Below are 18,614 nucleotides of genomic sequence, written 5' to 3' on the forward strand. Positions count from 1 at the left end.
GCTAGGCGGACGCCGGTGAGGTCGCACAGCGCCGGAGTTAATGCCGCACAACGGCGACGACAAGACCGCACGAAAGGGCGGTGCCGTGCAAGGACGCGGCCATATTGGTGAGGACGATGTGGTGCCAAACTTTCCTATGCGGCGAGGGGATGGGCGAGGGGACGGGGCGAGGGAGGGGACGGTGGTCGAAGGTGACCGCGGCGAAGCCGTACGCGACGAGGACGATGGGGTGGCTGACTGGTGGGGCCAGCCTGTCAACGGGAGCGGTCGCGAGCGAGGGCGAGGGGGATGCGACTGACAAGTGGGGACGGTGTGTCAGTGGGAGCGATCTCGCGCGCGGAGTGGGCTGGAGGTAGGCCGAGGGGGGGGGAGTCGCAAGCACGGAAGGGGGAAAGCGGCTGCGGGCGTGGGCTGGAATCGGCCCAGCTAGGGGGAGAGAAAGGTTTCTCCTTTTCTTTTTATTTTCCAATTTCTATTTCTATTTTTTTATATCCTTTTCTTTTGAACAATTAATTAACTAGATAATCTTAGGTGCTAAAAATATAATCTAAGTGAGGTGCTTCCAATCAAACCAAGTGTATGCATATGATGAGAAAACCTAGGGGAGATTAGGGATGGATAATAAGAAGGGGGGGGGGGTTGGATTAGGGTTCCAAACCTCGGGTTGAAATTTGGGATGTTACATCCTAGCAGAGTAGCAGGTGTCATTAGAGGCTTAGAGCTGCAGATATGAAGTACTAGCTCTGTTTCTCTGTTTGTTTTTAGACTAATTGGATATGCTCTACTCTGTTAAATACATGGTAATTTTTCTTTAGAATTGGTACCCTAAACCTTGTTAGTCTCACTTTGTACTGTGTCTATTTTTAGCTTACCAATACTGTCCGTGTCCGGTAGTGGAGTCTTCCTCCGCTCGCTCGACGTCAGCTGCTCGGGTACTCGGCCTCTCCAACGCTCAAAGTCACCACTCCCCAGCTCGCAACGGAGTCCTTTGAGTCTTGTAATTGCAACGTAAGTATGCTCTTATCCCTAGATTTTCTTAGTTGTGGAACTAGGTGTACTCATGTTTTTCCTTTATCAAATCTATTCTATTTGGAGTGATTTGTTTACTATTCAATTCTGTAGATGTCCTCTGAACCTGATGATGAGATTGGGGCAAGAACTCAAACTGAAAATGCAGAGGTGGATGGTGCAGTGGTAAGGGTTGATGGGAATGTGGATAACCAAGGTAATGAAAGAGAGCAAAAAGGAACAGAAGGGGATGAGGAAGTTGATAAGGAAAAACATGCCAGAAAACCAATGGCACCAAGATCTGAAATGTGGGAACACTTCATCAAGATTAAGGATGACCAAGGTGTTGTGAAGAAAGGAAAATGCAAGTACTGCAGTCGTGCCATTAGAGCTGATTCTTATCTGAATGGCACTACTGCAATGGGGAGGCATTTTAATATCTGCAAGCGCAATCCCCATAAGAACAATAAGGATCCGATGCGAACAAATCTTAAAGTGAGCCAAGGAGAAGGTGTTAGCACTTGGAGGTATGATCTTGAGGCAATAAGGCAAGCTTTTGTTCAAATGGTCATAGAGGATGAACTCCCTTTTATGTTTGGTGAGAAGTCAGGATTTAAAAATTTTGTGAAGGTAGGTGCCCCGCGTTGGACTCCACCATCTCGAAGGACGTGCACAAGGGACATAGTTAAAACTTATTTTGAAGAGAAAGCAAAGATGAAACTATTCTTCAAGTCAAATTGTGAGAGAGTTTGTCTAACCACAGATTGTTGGACTTCTCAACAACAAGACAGCTACATGACAGTAACTGCACACTTCATTGACAAGGATTGGCAACTCCATAAGAAGGTCATTAGCTTCTTTAAGGTGAAGGGGCATAAAGGAGATGATATTGGGAAGAACCTACAGAGATGTTTGGCTGAATGGGGTTTAGAAAAGGTTATGTGTGTCACAGTTGACAATGCTAGTTCTAATGATAGTGGTGTTAGTTACTTGAGGAGGATAATGAATATTGCAAAGACAAGCACAACTGAAGGCAAGTTTCTTCATATGAGGTGTGCTGCACACATTGTCAATCTTATTGTACAAGATGGACTCAAACTAGTAGATATTTCAGTGAAGCGTGTCCGAGCTGCTGTTAGATACATTAAAAATAGCACTTCTCGCTTGGCTAAATTCAAGGAGATCGCTGAGGAAGAGAAGGTTGAAACCAAGGCATTATTGAACCTAGACATATGCACTAGGTGGAACTCAACATATCTTATGTTGAAAGCAGCTATCTCATATGAGAAGGTGTTTGCAAGGTATTTGGATGAAGATCTAATGTATGCTATTGACTTGTCACAAGAGAAAGGAGGCCCAGGGTATCTTGATGAACAAGACTGGGAGAATGCAAAGAACATGGCTGAGTTCCTTGGACATTTTTTTGATCTCACCGAACGCATTTCTAGTTCTTTGCATGTCACTTCACACAACTTCCTTTTTGAGATTGGTGAAGTCCACTTTTTGATTAACAATTGGATTAATAGTGATGATTTTCTATGACAAGAAATGGTCCAGAAAATGAAAGACAAGTATGATAAGTATTGGGGAAACTGTCATGAACCTCTTGGCGAAACTAGTAGAAATGTGAATGAGAGAGGGAAGGGGAAGGAGAAAGAAAAAGAGAATATGAACATGCTGATTTTTGTTGCTGCAGCTTTGGATCCAAGATACAAACAATCAGAATACACAAAGCTAGCGATTGAAGAGATGTTTAGTGAGGAAAATGGACATAAGGTTTGGGCTGCTGTTAAACTATGTGTTCGACAATTGTTTGAAGAATATAGAAGACTTTATGCTCCACCTGATGCAACAACACCAGCCAATGATTCTCAAGAAGCAAGACAGTCCAAAGGCGGAAGGATGAAGTCCTTAATTGCACAAAAACTGAAACAACACAACTATGGCGGTGGCAACAACAAATCTGAGCTTGAAAAATACCTTGCTGAAGATACTGAACCAGAAGATAATAAGTTTGATATTTTAGGATGGTGGAAGGTGAATTCCTCAAGATTCCCGGTATTAGCACACTTGGCTCGTGATGTGCTACCAATTCCGGTGTCAACTGTTGCTTCAGAATCAGTTTTTAACACGTCTGGAAGAATCCTTAATGACTTCAGGACATCTCTTACTCCATTCATGGTGGAAGCACTTGTTTGCACTCAGGATTGGCTGCGAAGGACCACTCCAATTAATATCCAGGAGGACATGGAGCAGTTGGCTGAATTAGAAAAAGGTAACCATTGCTTCATCTTATTTATTATACTTTATAGTTGTATAGGTTAATTCTAATCCAAATTAAGATATTATTCGCATGTTGTGTAATGCCTCCACCACACTTTTAGAGTTGATTGAAGAACATGGTGAAAAGGGAAAAGGCAAACACAGAGGTAGTGGGCAGGAATAGGATGGCTCATGGTCACAATCAAGCAAAGCTAGCAAGTCGACACACCAAAGCACATCCTAGTTGCTAACCAGTTGCATTGTGAGTGTTCATTCTCAATAAAATTTATAAGCTTCTACTTCACAGGCAAGTCCACAAGTGTAATTGAATTAGCCTTTTCTTTTGTTTTCTTTTCTTTAGCCTTGCAAGGAGGCTCCGACGGCTGTGTCATTCCACTACCGCGTCAATCTGAAAGTGGAGGATCTGAAAATCGTGAACAGCCAACAGATCCACATGTCAGTCGAGGACTGTGCAAATGTGCTGCTGGCACGGTTGTCCATCACAGGCTCACAGCGCCACACACCATGTTCTAGTTCTAAACTATTTTTTTATTGTAGTTCTGAACTATTTTGTGATGTATTAAGTTACTGCTTGTGATGTTGTGAACTATTTTATTGTCTCGCAGACTATAGTTGCTTCGCTTCTAGTTCTGAACTTATGCCTGATTGTGAATTTGTGATGTCCTGGTTTGTTCGGTCAGTAAAAAACCGAACCGAATTTTTCAGAAAACCGAATTTTCAGTTATTATTCGTTGGCACACTATTTCAGTTTTAAATTTTTAAAAACCGAACTTTTTATAACCGAAAAAACCGAACCAATTTCTTGGTTAAAACCGAATGCCCAGGCCTGGCTACAGCTACCAGTAGGCTGTAGCTTACTACTCCTAGACTGCAGGGTATAGGGTACACCTATAGATGTCCAAATGGGCAGCCCAGCCCGGCCCGAGCACGACTTGGCCCGGCCCGATTGAGCCCGGCACGTTTAGGCCCGATCACTTAACCGTGCCGGGCCGGGCCGCCCGACGTGCCCAGATTGCTACCCGAGCACGGCACGGTGGAGGCCCGATCGTGCCGGGCTGGCCCGAATAGCACTGCCCATTTAGTATTCCGGGCCGGCCCGAGCCCGCAAATCATACAATCATACTTAACACAGAAAACTTAAAACTGACATCCTTCCTAAACACAAACGCGCTCTGCACCAAGAACTATATACAACGTAGAAACTAGCCGCGTCGTCACTCGTTTTGTGGTAACCTGCACTGCAGCACTTGCTGAGACAGGTAGCCTTGCTATAGGCTAGCTAGTGTCACTTGCCGAGGACAAGCAAGCAGGCCAGGGAGACATGGCACTGACAGTGTTCAAGACCACCGAGCAGCAGCTCCTCCTGTGTCCCGTGCCAGCAGGCCGTCGAGCAGGGCGCTGGGGATGCCGCCGCTGCCGGCGTCGAGAAGGCTACCGTCACACTGAAGGAGACGGACCGCGGCCCAACAGGAGGGAGCGTCGCCGCCGCGCTGAGAGGAGGAGGGAGCGCCGCGTCGAGATCGAGAGCAGGGAGCGCCGCCGCCGTCGCACGGAGAGCTGCTTAGGGTTTGGGTTTGGAGACGCCGGACGCACACGATTTATATAGAGTTACAGACGCAGCGAGCTGCTTAGGGTTAGACTTTAGAGCGAAGTGGGTCGTTCGCGTATGGTGGTAGCCCAGTACTGTATATATATTGTACCTGAGTTGTTAAACGGGCCGGTTTAAAGGCCCGGTTAATAACGGGCCGTGCTCGGGCTAGCCCAACGGGCTCAAATATCTGTCAAGCCCGGCACGCTCTACGGGCCGGGCTCAGCCCGGGCCCACTTCAAACCGTGCCGTGCCGGGCTCGTGTCGTGCTAAAAACTCGTGCTTCGTGCCGGGCTAACGGGCTACGTGCTATTTGGACATCTATAGGTACACCAGCCCAGAAGGCATTGAAGAAGGGACCACGTGCACACGTGATGACACTTGACAGTGGTGGCCTAACCGGGACCGTAACCATCAAAAGCCTGAAACTTTTCTTTTTATACAGCTACGAAAGAGACGATCTGATCACATTACCCCTCTCCCCAAGAACACCAAGCCTTTATTAGGAGACGGCTACTCTGGTGAGAGCTGCAAATCACCTCCTGCGTGTCCAGGTGTCCAGCACCACTCCAACGCTGACGCGCAGGTCCCCTCCCTTTGCTCCTCCTCGGATGTGCCAGGCGACGAGCTCCTCACCGTGAGCCCTCCACTCGGCACCTCGCCTCCTCCTCGAACTCCGTTCAGCGCTCGGCCTCAACCCAGCGGAGCTCAACTCCAGGCGAGGCAAGACGATGTCGTGCTTCACCCAGCTAAGCCTCCACGCCTGATGCCCTCCTTGCGCGCTGCCCCAAGCCCCAGCCGCCAGCCGCCAGCCACCCCCGTGCCGCCAGCCCCGGATTCACAGCCACCAGCTCGCGACAGCGCCGCTCATTAGGCCGGCGCGGCCCCTTATGACGGCGTGCCTGCCACTAGCGGCGGCGCGGCCCTTCTCCCCTTCGCCTGCGCGGACGCACCCTTACAGCCTCCCCTCCACCGATGCCGACGACGCCACCTGGGCCGAACCTGATCTGGGCGGCACGACCGTGGCTCCCCTCACCTCTAGCGGTGTGTCATCAAGGCGTTCCTAGTACACAACGTCTTGGTAAACACAGTGCAGCAGACATCATATTTGTAAAAACTTTCAGACAGATGAAAACGCAGGATGATAAGATATATGACGCAACGCAGACATCATATTTGTAAAAACTTTCAGACAGATGAAAACGCAGGATGATAAGATATATGACGCAACACATCCCCTCGGTGGCTTCGGAGAAAGACAGATAATGACAGTTGAGACTTGGGAAGATAACAATGTACCTTCGGCTATATTCATAACACAAGAACAGGGTTCCATAGCTGTGCATGGAAGTCAAGAGTCTGCTAGAATGACATAAGGGAACATGACAGATAAAAAGTCTATCCATAACATAGATTAAGCTGAAGCTCGTCAACTGTACAAGCATAACAAAGATAAGACTGACTCAGCAGACCAACCAAAACCCATGCTTATATGTGAAGACATAGCCGACCAGAAGGTGTTGCTGGAATCTCAATTTTCTGATGAACAAGAAAAAATTTTGTTGATGTTTCTGTTCTACAACAAGGATGTCTTTGTTTGGTTAGCTAATGATTTTTGTGATGTCAACAGATATCTCATTTAGCACTCACTTAATGTAGATCCGGCTATCAGAACAAGAAAGCAAAAGCTTCAGAAGATATCCGATAATAAAGCTGAAGGTGCAAAAAAACGAAGTCAAAAGGCTCTTGACCACTACGGTTACGCCGCCTTGGATTCCATGTGACCTTTTGTCAACTGTAGCAAAAAAAAACGACACCAAAAATCAAAATGGAATAATAGACAAAAATTGGTGCTGGATATAATAATATTTATAGTAGTATACAACATATACAATCCACGTAAATAACTCGAATCTTAAGAGTATCTAAGAGGGTAAGGACATGTAGAACCCTAAACCCATAGAATAGTTCTATATACATAATACAATCCTGAGTTTCTAAATAATAAGTGCAGCAAGGATACAATATGTTTAGAGAATCGTGTAAACACAGACTCTTTGTAAATAGCCCATCTTTTTTCAATTAGTACCATACAGACCCTCATTTAATTTGATTGTACATGCCCTAAGTGCTAAAAAACGCAAGATACTTTATCTTGATGAAATAACGTCTCGCCAAGTCTAAGATATGGTTCCACCCATACAATACACATAATTGAGTCGTATGAACGAGATTATTAGATATATCTGGTGCTTGGAGAACCGTAATACAGTATCGGTTGTAGGTAAACATGTCGCTTGTAGACTTTGTAGTGAAGCAGAGCGCAGTGTGGACTATGGAGCGTGCACTATGCAGTTTGTTGTGTTTTTAGATAAACTTTACTCCCTTCTGTTATCGTTTTGGACAAGGTTTGAGCCAAATTTATAAAATTTTGACTACAAATAACTATTTTATTATGTAGTTTTGAAACATAATGTTTATATACACCGATTTATCTTAACAAATACTTTTATAAAAATATAAATGCAGTAAGAGTTTATTTATATTTTAAAAAACATTAGTTAAATTTATATTTTGAAGACCGTGTAGATGTTCTAAACAATAACCCTGAGTAAATAGACTGTTGCAGACAGTGTTACCTACAAGACTGCATAGGGTACACCACCCCAAAAGGCATTGGAGGGAAGGACCACGTGCACGCGTGATGACAGTGGTGGACGGGAACCATCAAAAGCCTGAAACTTTGTTTGTATACAGCTAGCAAAGAGACGATCCCCTCTCCCCAAGACCACCACGCCTTTTATTAGGAGACGACTACTCTGATCAGAGCTGCAAATCACCTCCACCGTGGGCACAAAGAAGCATTTAATTTAATTAGCAGGAGACAGAGAATCGGGAGGAAACTTCTCACGGTATCAGACTATCAGAGACCGTGGCACAAAAGAAGCATTTCTCTTTGCCATCCCATCAAACAGCACATTATAATATGCAGAAATTTAGCTGTAAACCTAGCAAAGAAAAAACCTTGCAGCCCGGCCATCTATATGTTCAACAGTGAACTTAAAACTTTTTTGGTAATCTGTTCGGATGCATGTACGTTGAAACCTGATTTTTCTCTATCGACGATTCGCACGGTCAAAGCAATTGAAACTTCATTGCTTTCACGATCCACCTGCACGTAACGTAAGACCTTATTCGGTTACTAGGTCAGTGCCCGTGCGTTGCAACGGGAACATATAATATCTCGATAAATTATATATGCACATATGTGTTATATAATTATAAGATAGAGGATGACATATGAGAGCTGTCCGAGATGGCATCGAAGAGAAACTCGGGCCTATGACGCACGGTCACTCACCTAGTGTATTATATAAGGTAGGTGAGTGCCCGTGCGTTGCAACGGCAACATATAATACCATGATGAATTATGTACAAATGTGGGTTTCATTGTTATAGTAAAATGTTCGTGCTTTGCACACAATCATATTTGAATCCGTAGCATCATGTCGCAGCCTACGACCCGTTTCAGAAAGTACAATGCTCTTTGCGCGACCAAGTTTCTCAATAGAGAAACTAACATTTACAAATTTTACTTTAGTCTCCCAGAGTTGAGCCATTGCTTGGTCAATAACCTGAGAAGTAGACTTCAACATTATGTCTGTTTCATAGTTTTGTGTTTCGTGTCTGCTCCACAAAGGATAGGCCCATGGAGGTGGTTTTGGTAGTTGCACATCTCCATTAGCCAATGGTATCCCATCTTTTGATAATTTGTGCCCATCTGATGATCCTTTAGAGTGGCTGGAAAGAAGAAAAAAAGTCATTACCAGAATGACATCTGTTTGGGGAAATGGTACCCCTGACATAACTCCACATCGTGACATGGTCAATGGCAGGTGGGTCCCACACCCAGCTGGTCCGCATGTCACCACGTCAGGATGCAGGTGCATCAGAGGATTCCTTCCAGTAACAAAGTGACAAAGGCCACCATTTCATTGTTTATCAAAAAAAATCAATAGAAACTCCAGTTGTGAGCTATGCGTCTCTAGTCTCATATATACAAATAAAAATTAGTACAAAAACAAGCCTGACCAGGTTTATGAAAGACTCAACATTAACTTTCATTGAACATACAGAAAACCAGCATACCTAGGAGCTTCTGCTTTTAAAACTTCAACACATATAAGGTAAGGAGCTTTCTCCCTAGAATTCAGAAGAACAGACTCGTCTTCAGGTATATGAACCACTCGATATATGCCCTTTCCCATCGGAAAGCATACTCCTAGCCATAGAAGAATAAAGAAAATATTATGATGTTATTCTAACTATGGTAATATGGTATGTAAATAAACTTAAAAACACATTGGTTCAGAGCTTCAAGTCAAGAAGAGAGTGCTCTTCTTTAACACAAACACTGGCTAGGCATATTGCTCTGATGCCTTATGCATTTAATTCAGTACACCACAGTCTGTAAATTACCTAGGTGCTCAGTTCAGCAGAAACAAAGAAACTAACTCCAGTCCTTACAATGGTGATGGCAACTGATGAACGAAAAATATGACAGAACAAGTTCTATCAAAAAGCTATTCAAGTAATCTATGCAGATGACTGAAACTGATTTTTAAAGATTGTTCATCAAAAACATTTTCCATAATACAAACCTCAGACACAAATGGACAAGGCAAAAAATATAAATGTACATCCTCTAACTACCAATGGAAGATGCTAATGTAATACTACCAGCAATGCAAATAACAAAAGGCTTAACAAAACTATATATAGAACAAAAGTTCAGGAGCTATCCTGAATATGACAGCAGAAATCATCTCCATTTTTTTCAGCAGAAGCAATCTGGCTATTGATCTCTATAAGAGACTGCCACACAAAAGAAGATATCATTGCAGTGCAGGGTACAAGTTAAAATGTGAAAAGAACAAAGAGAGTGCAATGATTAGCACAGGATGACTGAAGGGTTGTGAAATGAATAGCCATGTAGTTACATGGTAATGTGTTTGATCTACCTCCCGGAGGGCAATCTTACGATCCTCAATAGGAAATATGTCTACCAGGCCATAAGATGTATCACATAAAGCCTGAACAAGTTCCAACGAAGCATAGTAAGAACCTTTTCGAAGCTCTGCTACTGCATTAATTGGTAATGGTGGTTTCCCACTTTGCTTCTCATTGATTCCTGTAGTACCAGGGTGTTTCTGCAATGCATATCACCACAATTAGGATGATGAGGACAGATGCAAAAAGAAATCACTGTAAAAAACAACATATAAAAACTGGCATAATATAGTACTATAACATGAACACGAGATATCGTATCAAGCAGAAAAATAACATGAGACCAGATCCTTGCCTCTTTTGCCATTTTTGACCCAAAAATCTCAGAATCTTCAAGTGAGCGGTCTCTATCACGGAATAGCCTCTTAAAAAAGCTTTCTGATCCTAGGCTCCCCTCAGAAAGATTGTTAGATTGACTGCTTTCTATGTGCCCACTCTTAGGATCTTCTGGGTGCACTCTAAACAACCTACGGAATGACAAAAACTCTGGATTATCTTCCTCTTCGATACCACTACTTCCCTTACCATAATCATCATTTTTATCAGGTCCCTCAGTTCTCCTCTCCTCAAGTTTATCCTTAAATAATTTGCGGAAGAAGTTTTCTTTATCACCTTCCTCACACTTGTCATCTTCATTCCTGTCATGAACAATCCCTTTCTTTTCTTCATTCTTATCGTTGAAAAGCCTGCGAAAGAAATTATCATCATCTGCATTTTTATGGCCTTTATCATCTTCCTCTTTCTTGCTTGGTGTGCTGCCTTCCTTTTTCTCATCGTTTTTCTCCTTAAAGAGTTGCCTGAAAAAACCATCTCTCTTATCATCTTCTATGTTCGCACCAACCTTTTCTCTCTCATCTGGCTTTTGATGCCCTTCATCTTTCCTCTCCTCATTCTTATCTTTGAAAATTTTGCGGAAGAAACCTTCTCTGTCATCATCTTCCACACTCTTGCCCAGTCTTTCCTCATTCCCATGTCTTGCATGATTACTATCTCTCCTCTCCTCGTTCTTATCCTTGAACATCCTGCGAAAAAATCCTTCTCATCATCCTCACCTTGCCTGTCCTCCTTATCACGAAAAAGTCGCTTCAACAAACCATCTGAGCTTGGTGTCAGTTCCATGTCCTCCTCTTTGCTATCCCTGAGTAATCTGCGGAAGAAACCATCTCTATCACTTTCTTCCTCCTCATTATCCTTCTCCCTGCTAAGATGCGGTCCTACGCATAAATGGATCTCACGCTCTTATAGCCCTCCTCGGTGGCAGCGAACCGTTCACCAGGTCTGGTAGCAAGCGGCCCATGGCAGCGACCGCAGGCATGCCGTCGCGGCCAGGCATGCCCTCGACCCCTCCTCTTTCCTCTCCCATAAACCCTAAACCGCCCTATTCCCCACTCGATTTCGCCATGGAAGGCGACGAGGCCTCGACGCCGCCTCCCCCGCCGTGGATGCAGAACTCCTCGCTCATGGCGCGCACCACGGACGCTGTGCCCTCCGCGTCCTCCACCGTCTTCTCCACGTACACCACCCCGCTCGTTGTCCCTGTGCCTGCTCCAGAACTCCTGCAGCAGCTCCTCGTCCCTCGCCTCGCCTCGTCGCGCCCGCCCATCCCAACCCAGTTCCGGAGCTTGAACCGCACCACCGTCAGCGACATGGTCCCGGTCTCCGGCATCCGCGCCGCGTACGCCAGCGCCTCGCGGTCGTCAGCGCCACCCAGAAAGTAGAGCGCCGCTCGCTGGAGCAGGCACATCGCCGATGAGGGTGGGGGAAGGGATGGGGCGGCGGCACGATTGCATCCGTGGGAGGGAAGATGCGAGGGGTTTGGCTGATTTTTTGAGTATGGGCTTGGGTGCGAGGAGGCGGTGTCGTAGGGCGCGACAGGGTGCAGGCCGGGTCGCGCGGAGGTCGCACAATTCGCGGAGGTGGGGGTGCGGATGGGGATGGGGCGGCGGCAGGGTGGGGAAGGGGAGGTGGGGGAACGATCGCGGGCGTGGGCGGGCGAACGGTGTGGATTCACGGAAGCGAACGGACGGTGCAGATTCACCGAAGGCAGAACACAAAAAGGCAGGCTACTATTGCTAACTTAATAAGTAGTAGAGATAGGTAAATATCCGTGTGTTGCAACGGGGTAAAAATAGTGCAACTATAACATATGTATGGACATGTGTTGTGCAGAAAACAAGCAAATCACTGTGATAAACTCATAATGACTTGTCACCTTGTTCGAAGGGGGAAAAGGTGATCCTTAGTCTTACAGCTTTAATAAGAGAACCATACATGTATCACCGCATTACTCCAATAATGAAACAGGTGTATAATATAGTGGTCATCTTGTCATCGTTTGCATGTAGGATCACTCTGCCTGCTATTAGTCTACTTCTCCCTCCGTTCCAAATTGTAAGTGTCTCAAGATAGATAGTTTTTACTATGTCTCTAGATGTAACATATGCCTTAGGTACATAGCAAGCTAACAAGCAGTTAATTATAACAATGGATTTATTTTCTAAGCCTGCTTGTCAGTACCACGTTGCATGCATTGCAACTGACGCTACCAGTGAATCTGAGTCAGGAAAAAAAAGCAAAATGCAGAAAGATAGATCAGAAAACTATTGGGTGCAAGCTAACCTGTCATGGCAAATGTGCCACCAAGAACTGCACAAAGACGAGTTATAAAATGAAGGAAGTTCCTTCTTTCCTCTTTGATGGTGAATGTAATTGGTGAGAGATCATACAGAAAGTACACCGCTACATGAAAAAAACGCTTCAGCTTTTAGAATAGATGAAGATAGCATGGTTGAAAAGGAAGGGAGGGGGTAGCTACCTGGCCAGGCCCTCTCAGTTGGGCGAATGGAAAGAAAATACTCCGTGACAGAACCCTGATTTGTTGGCAATATTTTCTTTGACAGATATTTGTACTCAGTCGGAACAACCTCTATATCAATTGGACAAAAAGTAGAGAGCTTTCTCACAAGCTATTACAAAACTCAAATCAACTTAAAATTTGGAACAGCTAGAGTATTATATAGCATCTGTAGATAACAGTTGGCAATTTATCAGAAAAGTTTACCATCATGCAAAGTACTCATTGTGACAAAAAAACACAGATACTTTAACAATTGAATGCTAAACTTATGGTGAGAAGTGCTCTATCTAAACGAATATGGAAGCTTGACTTACCTTTAGTCCTACTGCAGCCAAAGTTTCTTTCACCAATTCACCAATGCGATCCTCGGGTAAGCTTGAATTTTCATATCTAAAGCAAAGGATGGATGTATCAGAGATGAAAGCTGAACAGAAGCAATTACTGAAAAAATGACCTTCTGGCAGGCATGTTCCCTTACAAAAGGAATCCAACATTTTCACGAACTGTGAGAGAATAAAAAAATGCAGCACTTTGAAAGACCTGTATCACAACACCACATCAGAATGTTCAGGCACAAGAAAATATAGAATATAACATGAGGTGTAGGACAAAATGCAAGATCACTGGTACCTATCTGATCCGGTTTCATCCATTCCTTGAAGGTAGCTATTGAAATAGCCACTGAGCTTCCCTAATAAAGATGTTTTAAATTTTAAACAAACAAACCTGTCTCCTGAGGAGGAGCAGAGATCGGTGCATTGTATCAGCACAGACCCTGCAATACCTGAAGTTGCCCATGAAACCTTTGGGCGTAAAGCAATTTGAAAACTTTCCCTTTCATTTCTTGCTGCCAAAAGGTTGACCTGAAGGAAAATATAAAGTTTGGACATTTTGGTAAGTAACATAATGAGATAGTAATAAGTCAAATCATGGCTGAAAGCACAATGAATCTGATCACAATTGAAAAATGCAATGCCACATTCAAAAGAACAAGAACATGTGTGTGTCGGTGTGTTGTGGGGAGGTTCTTTTACTCCCCATTGTATTCCCTTCTTTCTTAATGGAATGATGCACAATTCTCTTGAGTGTTTGAGAAATGAGAAAAAAAACACTCCGTGTATCAGGGAAACAATTGAACAGTATAACATACTTTTAGTGACATGCTGAAGCAAGAAACCAGTGGAAACAAAATGTAACCCAACTTACTTTCTCTAGAGGCCGAGGCGCTTCTTGCTGGCTAACATTTGCTGTGCTGGGCATAGACCAGACGTGCAAAAGATTATCTGAGTGTACGTTTGTAGGATCAATCACACCAGCACCAAGATTTGTACCCCGCAAACCTCCATCCACCCATCCATAGCTAGTTCCTCTAGCTACACCTTCAACAGTCGGTACTGAAACATTTTGTGTCTTTCCTCCTGTGATGACACAAAAGAGAATGATCTACAGTCAAAGACCAAAGTGGGATTTAAGCAACAAGGTTACAAAATCTAATAAATGTCAATCAAAATCTAAAAATAACTTAAAATCTCTCATTGTTAGAAAGAAAGCTATTGCTCATCATGGACCAGAAATTATAGTATGCAAAAGGTTTTCAACCAATGTATACTGTGCAACAAAATGCAAACTGTCAGTATAAGAGGTCGCAATGCACTTGACATTGATAGAAATAAAACAATGTTCAGCCTCATGGATAAAGGAATGTGCTAGCTATGCACACTATGTAAATCATGCCCATCTCTCTGAATAATACAATATGGTCACAATTTGTGTGCTTAGCTCAAGTGCTCAACTAATACATGTTTTCCCATCACAGCTTGGTAAGCAAACTCATGCCCTCTGATACATTATAGTTTGGGAAGCATCTATTATAAACCAATCACTTGAAGCCTCCCCTCCCTGTACTACTCTAAATAAACCTCATCCAAAGTCTGATGTACTGAGGTATCAAGATATCACCTCAAATATGGATGTGCACAAGATATTTCTCCATCTAAGTATGACATAGATATGGGTGTGCAATTAGTTAATGGATCTTGGGTAGAACAAGGGAACAAGTATGATTTTAGTCAGATATGAGTAAAAATCCTTGAGCCTGCACAGAAATGTTGCATCTCAAGCTAATTAGCCATTCAGAGCCTATGTGGATATGGTGCTCCTCGAGCTAGTTAGCCATTCAGTCTCACCATTTATTGCTTCACTGCCATCCCTAAACCTTTTGGCTTGATCCATTTCCTATATTTCACAATTAAGCCAAACTGATAGCATGGTTTTGGCCTCCAAACAACAATGACATAAAATGCACGACAACACACTTTTACTTGCTCACGACTGAATGTATTGAATTGTCAGGTTGCCAATGGCCCCAGTGAATGACAGAACGAGCTTGACCATCCCCATCAAATTTGTGTTCACATTACGCCATTAAGGTTTAGGGATGGCAGATAAGAATTGGAGTCAGATTTAGATTCTTGTATCCTCTCAGATTTGGACAGGGGTGTTAAAATAAAGGTTTTTAACTCCTGGTTTTGAGAGAAGAAAAACTCCCATCTTAGAAGATATTTATCTCCTGGTTTTTATCATCATCATTCTAATGCGGATAAACCACTCCCGAATTCAATTGTTTTGCCTTAAGAAAACAGTGCTAGTGTACAAAAGCTAAAGTTGTTGGCATAAAAACATTAATAAAATAACTCACCGTTACCAAGGTCAAAACCTTTGTTCTTTGTAGCCTCTTCAAGTCCTAAACGCTTTCTTAGCCTCTCCTAAAACCTATCCTGCAGATATCACCACCAAATATAGATGATTAAAAAAGCAAGTTTTGCACTAAAAGAATCACAACCCAAATATAAAACATTGAAACAAAGGCAAGCATCAAATAAACATGGAGAAAATCTGATAGAGGCAAAAGTGCCACTTAAGTATGCATCATTTAGATTCATGTGCCCCTTCTCCTACCTTCATTTTCAACCACCTTAAAATCACAACTATCACCTATTCACTGGAACTTGTGAAATGTAGAAATGGTGGATACAAAAAGGGTGAAATGGTCATTGAAAAGCTATATTTCTTTACAATGCAAGGATTTCTATAAGAGGGTGCTTGGGCTACATAAAATATTTTGATGCACATTTCACAAACTTCACTGGTGGTGTGGAGACAATTGAGAACTGTGTTTGTTTGCATGAGGAGGATCATGGGATCCTTTGGAAACACCAAGACTGGAGAACTGGTTTAGCAGAAGTAAGGCGGTCATGGAGGCTCACTGTTTCATTTATCTGTACAGTTGCAAACTATGAGTATGGTTTTTACTTTGCTTAACTTTTCCATCGTTTTCTCATAGATATTGAGAAGGAAGCAGACATCATGTGTGGCAGCTCGAACCATCATATCAGACAAGGGCCTAATTGTCCAAAAGTTAGGGTCCTGAAATCCATCAATTAATATTATTTGTAAGGTTTCTCAAGAAGACGTGCTTTCAAAACAACAGAACATCTAATGGTAAGACGCTATCAGAGAAACTAAACACAATGTTATGACCTCAAACTGGAGAGGAGAGAGCTCTCATGTCTAGCGGCAAAGTCGCTTCCGGAGCATGTGCTTGTTCATCTTTCACTTGTGCTGAGCATAGCTGCCTCGCGAACTACTTGCAACTGTCAAAAGAACAAATATGGTCAACGATTGAACATCAAACAACACAATACACGAGAAAAGGAAGACATGGAAAATATGTAGTTCTACACGCCTATTGTTGATGCACCATCAGTATTGCATGAATCAACTTGTGCTGATGCTAGTATGTCACCCAAAGTTGCAATCTGCTTGTTCTTCATCTGCTCTACATTGTCCTATACCCCATGTACCCCTTGCTGCCACATCCTAATTTGCACCTCGATCACCCTCTGCTCCTCATATCTAAAACTCCCAACTCCAACCAAAATAGGTGAGCTTGGTATCTAGGTGCATCAACAGAAAAAATGGAGTCCGTATCTAGATGGCAAGAGATAAAATGGGCTCCTTAATTTCAAACATAAGGGTAGAAAAATTTATATATACTGACCAGGGACAGGAGGAAGATGCGACCAATTTGCAAACTGGTTGTCATTTAAGCAAAAGGTAAAATGGATTTAGGCTGTGGTGGGTAACCAATCCTGTTTAATTTGGTCCAGTACAAAAAAAGCAACAGATTACCGTCACATCATAATCCACAATCTGGTCATCAAAATCAGTGACGCTAAAAGGTTTTCATACAGGCTGTAGATGGGTGACCAATCCTCGTCGACCAGGACTCCATTCCTTCCTTGCACATTATGGATTGCAGAAATCCGCTGCTCATCAGATGGTGATAACCCAACCATTTCAGAAATCAAGGAAGCAAGTTTGGAGTTGATGAGAAGCAAAGAAAATAAACCACCATCTGTAGCCTATGAAGAAACTAATGCCAGATGTGAACCATAAATACAGGCGCAACAAACACAATGTAAAAGAGGTAGCAGTTATGCTGCTTATAGGACACACATAGCACAACTAAAGTAAACAAGTGGGCGACAAATGATTTATGTCAATGATCTGCATCTTCTCTTCAAACAAAAAGAATACACTATGATTTGAGGTTATTTAAGTATTATTATTTTCTTTTTTGTTTGCTTAACTACAAATATTGTACTTTTTGAAAAAAAATATGGTACAACAAATTGCATGGTTCTGTTTGTATAGAAAATGAAATAAACATGTGTACCTATGAAGAAACTAATGCCAGATGTGACCAAATCATAGTGTATTCTTTTTGTTTGAAGAAACTAATGCTCCAGATAGTAAGAAGAAAAACAGTGGACAGATGAAAATGGAATCTTACATTGATAAAATGGAGTAACCAAATGCATATAAGAAGCACGGGCAGATCTACACACATACTGAATTTTTTTAACACTACATGGCGTACTGATAGTAAGAAGAAAACAAGAGATAGATGAACATGGAATCTTACATTGCCCTAAGCTCGATGCAGTTCTTGATCTTTACAGGGATTGGGTCATGCAAGCTGTTCTACAGAGCTCTGAAAAGGGAGGAATGCACATCCATGAGTAGGCAGCAGCATAAATACAAGATTCATCTCATACAGCCCATTCCGACTCCCGATCCGCGTGAGCGTGACTTAGGCAGAGAGAGAGAGAGAGAGAGGTCAGCCGCGACTAGAGGCGATAGAAAATATGTACTATTGATTTATACATGAAATCAGTGGATATCCAGAATTTTATTATGGGGTATACCAACTAAAATTTACAATTTACATGTACAACAGTCTAGCATTAGTAGCATCGTGACTCACTGGGTCGCATCGGTCGACAAATCTAAGCGACTGAATGTTGGATTGTTGATTTTATAATTGCATTGTCTGTTTAGCAGGCCATTTCAAGACTTCGATAGGTCCTGAGGCTATAGACTTAAACGCAAAAAAAATTAAGTTACAAGATAATTAGCACAATACTTTTTTCATGTTGAACAGTTTTAGATATTATTTTTGTTCTTTCTATGAATATATTTGTATATATATACCGTATACGCTGGATACGTGGGTATGCCAGGGCATTCCTGACATACCCCCTAGCTAAGCCACTGCATGAAACACTACTATTCTCTTTTCAATGTTGGAGAGTGACACTGGCACATCCAGCTCAAACACAGGTTGAGAGTGTTCTAGTACAGTGTGGAAGGTTTGAGCGAAAAAAATGCAAGCAAATAAGAAAGATGTCTAGACCCCTCTCTCTGTCTCTGTCATTGTTAGCGTTCTTGACGCTAGATACAAGA

General features: G+C 42.9%; 1 long non-coding RNA gene and 1 pseudogene across 2 annotated transcripts; both read right to left on the reverse strand.

Moving 5' to 3' along the window:
- Positions 1-8,302: 8,302 nt before the first annotated feature.
- Positions 8,303-11,693, reverse strand: LOC103639828 (phosphatidylinositol 4-kinase beta 1-like; annotated as a pseudogene). Its single transcript, XR_004852881.1, has 6 exons — positions 11,339-11,693; positions 10,245-11,163; positions 9,901-10,089; positions 9,706-9,754; positions 9,029-9,161; positions 8,303-8,680 (listed from the first exon to the last, which is right to left on the reverse strand). The product of XR_004852881.1 is annotated as a phosphatidylinositol 4-kinase beta 1-like (transcript).
- Positions 11,694-12,553: 860 nt separating this feature from the next.
- On the reverse strand, positions 12,554-16,238 carry LOC118473291 (uncharacterized). Its single transcript, XR_004852582.1, has 7 exons — positions 15,505-16,238; positions 14,013-14,224; positions 13,437-13,669; positions 13,285-13,346; positions 13,121-13,196; positions 12,765-12,875; positions 12,554-12,688 (listed from the first exon to the last, which is right to left on the reverse strand). It is a non-coding gene; the product is annotated as an uncharacterized lncRNA (long non-coding RNA).
- Positions 16,239-18,614: the final 2,376 nt, after the last annotated feature.

Source organism: Zea mays, chromosome 9 (genome assembly GCF_902167145.1).
Source record: "Zea mays cultivar B73 chromosome 9, Zm-B73-REFERENCE-NAM-5.0, whole genome shotgun sequence".
NCBI classification, from domain to species: domain Eukaryota; kingdom Viridiplantae; phylum Streptophyta; class Magnoliopsida; order Poales; family Poaceae; genus Zea; species Zea mays.